We start from the raw sequence: 4,812 nt of genomic DNA, 5'->3' as shown, positions 1-4,812 counted from the left end.
GTCACAGAAAGGCATTAAGTTACTAAAAATCAATCAAAATTTAAATTTTTACACCCATTTTAACATGTAAAAATACTATATTTTTAGGTGCTAATAGCTTCCAGTGCCATAGGTTCAAAATTGTCCAAAATTCCTCTTCCAAACCTTAACAGCTCTTTATCCTTCATTATGTCTTCCTTTCCAATGAAGTCCACTTCATGTTACTTCATAAAGCTAGAAAGATTTACTACTATAGGCTTGTCCATCATGTCTTCATCATCAGATTTCTCTATCCCATCATCCTCAAAGGAATAGATGGCATTATATGCTTCTTTGCCTTGTCTTTTAGTATTAGACTCAGTATTGCTAGACAAAGTTCTTATAGGGTTGTTAGCTATGGTTTAGGCTAGTTGACCTATTTGATTTTCAAGATTCTTTATTGATACAGCTTGGCTTTGAATGTTGGTATTGTTGGCTTGTAATAACTGGGTTAACATTTCCTCAAAATTGAGTTTTTTTTCTTAGAATGGGTTAAAGGGTTATGGATTATGGTGAAAGTTATTGTTTTGATTGGTGGATTGGTGTTAGGTCGATGTCAATAAAAATTGGGGTGGTTATGCTAGCTTTTATTATAGGTGGACTTGCATTGTTGGATGAATTAGATTGGCTCTACTCTAAATTGACACTTTTCACTTGAATAGGGTCCTTTATAAATATTGCATAAACAAATGAGTTTTAGAGTACATTAACAAGATTGGTTTGATATTGGGATCCTAAAGCTTCTATCTTTTGGGTTAAAGTAGCCATCTAAGAGTTTATGTAGGTAATGGCATGAATCTAAAAAAGACCAACATATTTCTTATTTACCTTTCCCTTCATGCCCTATTGGTAATTGTTAGTAGCCATCTCTTCAATCAACTGATGGGCCTCATTAGCAATATTGCTTGTGATGGCTCTTCCAATAGCTGAATCTAAAGTTGTTTTCATAAATAGTGTAAGACCATTGTTGAAAATTTAAATCTGTAGCCATTGGGGTAGACCGTGATGAGGGCACTTCCTTAGTAATGCCTTAAAATTTCTCCCAAGCATTATACATATTTTTGCCATCTACTTGCATGAATGTGGTGATCTTATTTCTCAACTTGGCTGTCTTGGTTGGTGGAAAGAACTGTGCAAGAAATTTTTGTACCGAGTCATCTTAAGTTGTAATAGACATGATGGTAGTGAAGATAACCAACTCTTCACCTTGTCCTTAAGAAAAAAAAAGTCTTAGTCAAATTCCATCATTAAATAGAGGTTAGGATCATCGCTTGGTAGTCCTCTAAATTATACAAAAGATTGGACCATTTAGATAATCAAAAGCTTGATCTTGAAGTTGTTTGCTTGAATAGCTAGCCTTTGAATGGGTGGTTGGAGGGGATTGCATCCTTCAAGGTTCTTTAAGCTTCATTATTTGCATTTGCTTTTGGTGCAGGTGTAGGTGCAAATGGTGTGGCTTGCTTTTTCCTTTTTCATCTAAATGTCCTTTCAATCTTTTGATCAATTAAAGCTAGTTCCAAACTTTTCAAACTACGTATATAAACAAGAGAAGATTAAAAAAAATAAAACAAAGAAAAAGTAAAGGTTTAGATTACAAAAGGTTAGAAAATCTTTTTTGATATTAAATTAAAAAATCTCTATAATCCTCGATAATAATGCCAAAAATGTGATAGCTTATTTTCGTAGTAACTTAAGTGTACAAATCGATCAAGTAATAAAATTATAAATATTCAAGTATCATCTCTTATAGGATTATAGATTGTAATGTTGGGTGGATTCAAATACCAATGGTGAAAATCAAATCTTTTATATCTAAACAAATGAATACTAGAGAGGGTTGCAAAACAAATTAAAAAAGCAATGTAGAGAGGATTATAGGCCTAGATCTTTACTCCAACAACTATCCCTTGGCAAGTAAAAGTGGTCGAATATTACTAAAAGAAATGAAAATTGTTTTGAAAACAATGAAGAATAAGTGAAGCTCGAAAGCTTGTAGAACATAAATCAAGAATGCATAAAATGAAATATAAATGAAAGAAATATGAAATCTAAACTTGAATAAAAGAGAAAATGATTGCCAAAACTTGTAAAACATAAAAGAGTTGTAGTTGAAATTAATAAAAGAGAAAAGAGTTGAAACTAGATCTTGAATAAAAAGAATACTCATATTAAATGAAGAATTTAAGAAAACAATTGTATCAAAGAAAAGAATTTTAGTAAATAACTTTGTTATTGGCAAATCTGTCACCTAGCCAATAACTAGAACTTAAAAAAAAGACTAAGAAAAGAAAAAGGAGAAGAATAGGATGATGAACAAGTGAAATGGCCTTGTCTATTTATATGCATAGATTTGGCCATAAAGGGTAAAGATTACAAGAGTTTGACTTCTATCCAAATTGCAAAGGATAAAGTTTATCTTGATCTTCAAAGAGCTTTGACTGAATGAGAGTCTTATTGTAGAAATATCAAGATCTTGTTATAAAATCTAAACTGTCAAATATTAATGGATTTGAATTTTTAAGTGATTAGGTTGTTAGGTAGATATGAAGTTTAAATTTTAGTCTATTTAAATCCTTGTAATTCTTATGTTAATCAATAAGAAGTTGTCTTCTCTTTCTCCTCTATTTTGTTCTATTCTATTTACATGGTATTAGAGCATAGGCATTTCACTTAAAAGCCGTGATATCCAAAATAATCATGATCGAAGAAAAGGGCATAACATTTGTAGGTGCTATTATTAGAAGTGTTTCTACTGTAAATATTAATGGATTTGAAAATCCATCTGTCCAATTGACAGTTCATAAACTAAAGAGTAAAAATTATCTAGAATGGGCACAATCAATGAAGCTCATGATTAATGGTAGGGAAAAGCTTGGCCACTTAATGGGTGAGGCTAAAAAACTAGCTAGCAATGACCCAACATTGAGGACATGAAGATCTGAGAATTTTTTAGTGATTGCATGGCTTGTAAATTCTATGGAGCCAGTAATTGAAAAAACTTATTTGTTCTTATCAACTGCAAAAGAAGTATAACAAGTAGTTTGAGAGACATACTCTGATTTGAAAAACTCATCTAAAATCTTTGAGTTAAAGACAAAGCTATGGCATTCTAAACATGATCGATAGGTGCCAGAATATTACAATAAGATGAAAGCAATGTGGCAAGAGCTGGACTTGTGTTATGAAGAAGATTAAGAGTGTACAAAATGATAATGTAAGATACATGAAGAGGATGGAAAACGACAAAGTATACATTTTTTTAGCAGGGCTGAACAAGAACCTAGATAAGGTTAAAAGTCGAATTCTTGGCAAGAAACCACTACCAGCCCTTTGTGAAGTGTTTGCTGAAGTAAAAAGAGAAGAAGGCCAATGAAAGTTGATGTTGGGAGAGAATAATCAACATGCTACTGAAGTTTCTGCTCTCGCCACTAAGATCCTATCTTATAATCTATAGACACAGCAAAATAAAAGAAGCAAGAAAGTCTGGTGTAATCATTGCCATAAGCCATGACACACAAAAGATACATGTTGGGAATTACATGGAAAACCATAAAATTGAAAGCCAAGATCATCCAACCGTGAATCAAGAGTATTTTAAATAGGTGTCGATGAGTAAGCAAAAGCCTTAAAGACATCTCATTTTAGTAAGGAATAGTTAGACCAACTGTATAAACTATTTCAATCCATATAATTCTCAAACAATGTGTCTTTCTCTTATTCTTTAGCTCAAAAGGTAATCATCTTCAAGCTATTGCTTTTAATGTGTTTTTCATTACTTGCTATCCATGGATCATTGATTCTAATGCAACAAACTATATGACAGGTTGTTCTAAATTATTTTCTTTTTATAGCCCATGTGTAGGAAATCAAAAAAAAATTGCTAATGGTTCATTTTCAGCAATTGCTGGAAAAAGATCAATAGCCATTTCAAAATCTTGTATTCTTTCTAATGTCTTCCATGTTCCAAACCTCTATTGTAATTTGCTATCTATTAGCAAATTAACTTGTGATTTAAAATTTTATGCTAAATGCTTCTCAACTAATTGTGAATTTCAAGAATTAAACTCAAGAAGGATGATTAGCAATGCTAGGGAAAGTAGTGGAATCTATTATTTTAAAGATAGAAGTACCATGTGTGGACAAGCTTAAATGACTCATCTTGGGCCAATCTCTGTCGTTAGTAATAATGATGTAATGTTGTAGCATCTTAGGTTAGGCCTCCTAACTTTCACTATTTGAAGTCTTTTGTTTTCAGATTTATTTAAGATTAAAAATCCATTTTTTTCAATGTGATATTTGTCAAATTGCTAAGCATCATCACCCATCATTTCCTATTCATTCTTATAATTCCTTTAAGCCATTTGCTTTTGTTCATAATGATGTGTGGGGTCTATGTAGGACACTAACAATTTTTGGGAAAAGATGGTTTCTAACATTAGTTGATGATCATAGAAGGATTTGTTGAGTTTATCTACTCAAAGAAAAATCAAATGTTGAACATGTTTTCAAAAATTTTTGTAGTATGTTGAAACATAATTTCAATAAAAAAAATTTAAGTGTTTCAAAGTGATAACGGGAAAGAATACTTTAATCAAATTCTTGAAATATATTTTTTAGAAAAGGGATTATTTATCAAAGCTCTTGTATTAACACTCCATAATAGAATGGAATAGCCAAAAGAAATGGTTATTCTTATTATTAGAACATGTTTTCAAAAATTTTTACAAACATCTTTTAGAAGTAGCTAGGTCTTTAATGTTTATAACTAAGATACCTAAATACTTATGGGGATGA

The 4,812-nt window shown here is 31.2% G+C and overlaps 1 non-coding gene across 1 annotated transcript; it reads left to right on the top strand.

Annotated features, from left to right (window-relative positions):
- The first annotated feature begins 1,015 nt into the window (after nt 1-1,015).
- LOC149516804 (small nucleolar RNA R71) lies at nt 1,016-1,123 on the top strand. The gene has a single exon (XR_016345417.1). It is a non-coding gene; the product is annotated as a small nucleolar RNA R71 (small nucleolar RNA).
- Nucleotides 1,124-4,812: the final 3,689 nt, after the last annotated feature.

Source organism: Durio zibethinus, chromosome 9 (genome assembly GCF_047325235.1).
Source record: "Durio zibethinus cultivar Kanyao isolate XHJ-2024 chromosome 9, ASM4732523v1, whole genome shotgun sequence".
NCBI classification, from domain to species: Eukaryota; Viridiplantae; Streptophyta; class Magnoliopsida; order Malvales; family Malvaceae; genus Durio; species Durio zibethinus.
Note: the sequence above shows the minus strand (reverse complement) of the source record. Positions and strands in the feature narration are given on the sequence as shown.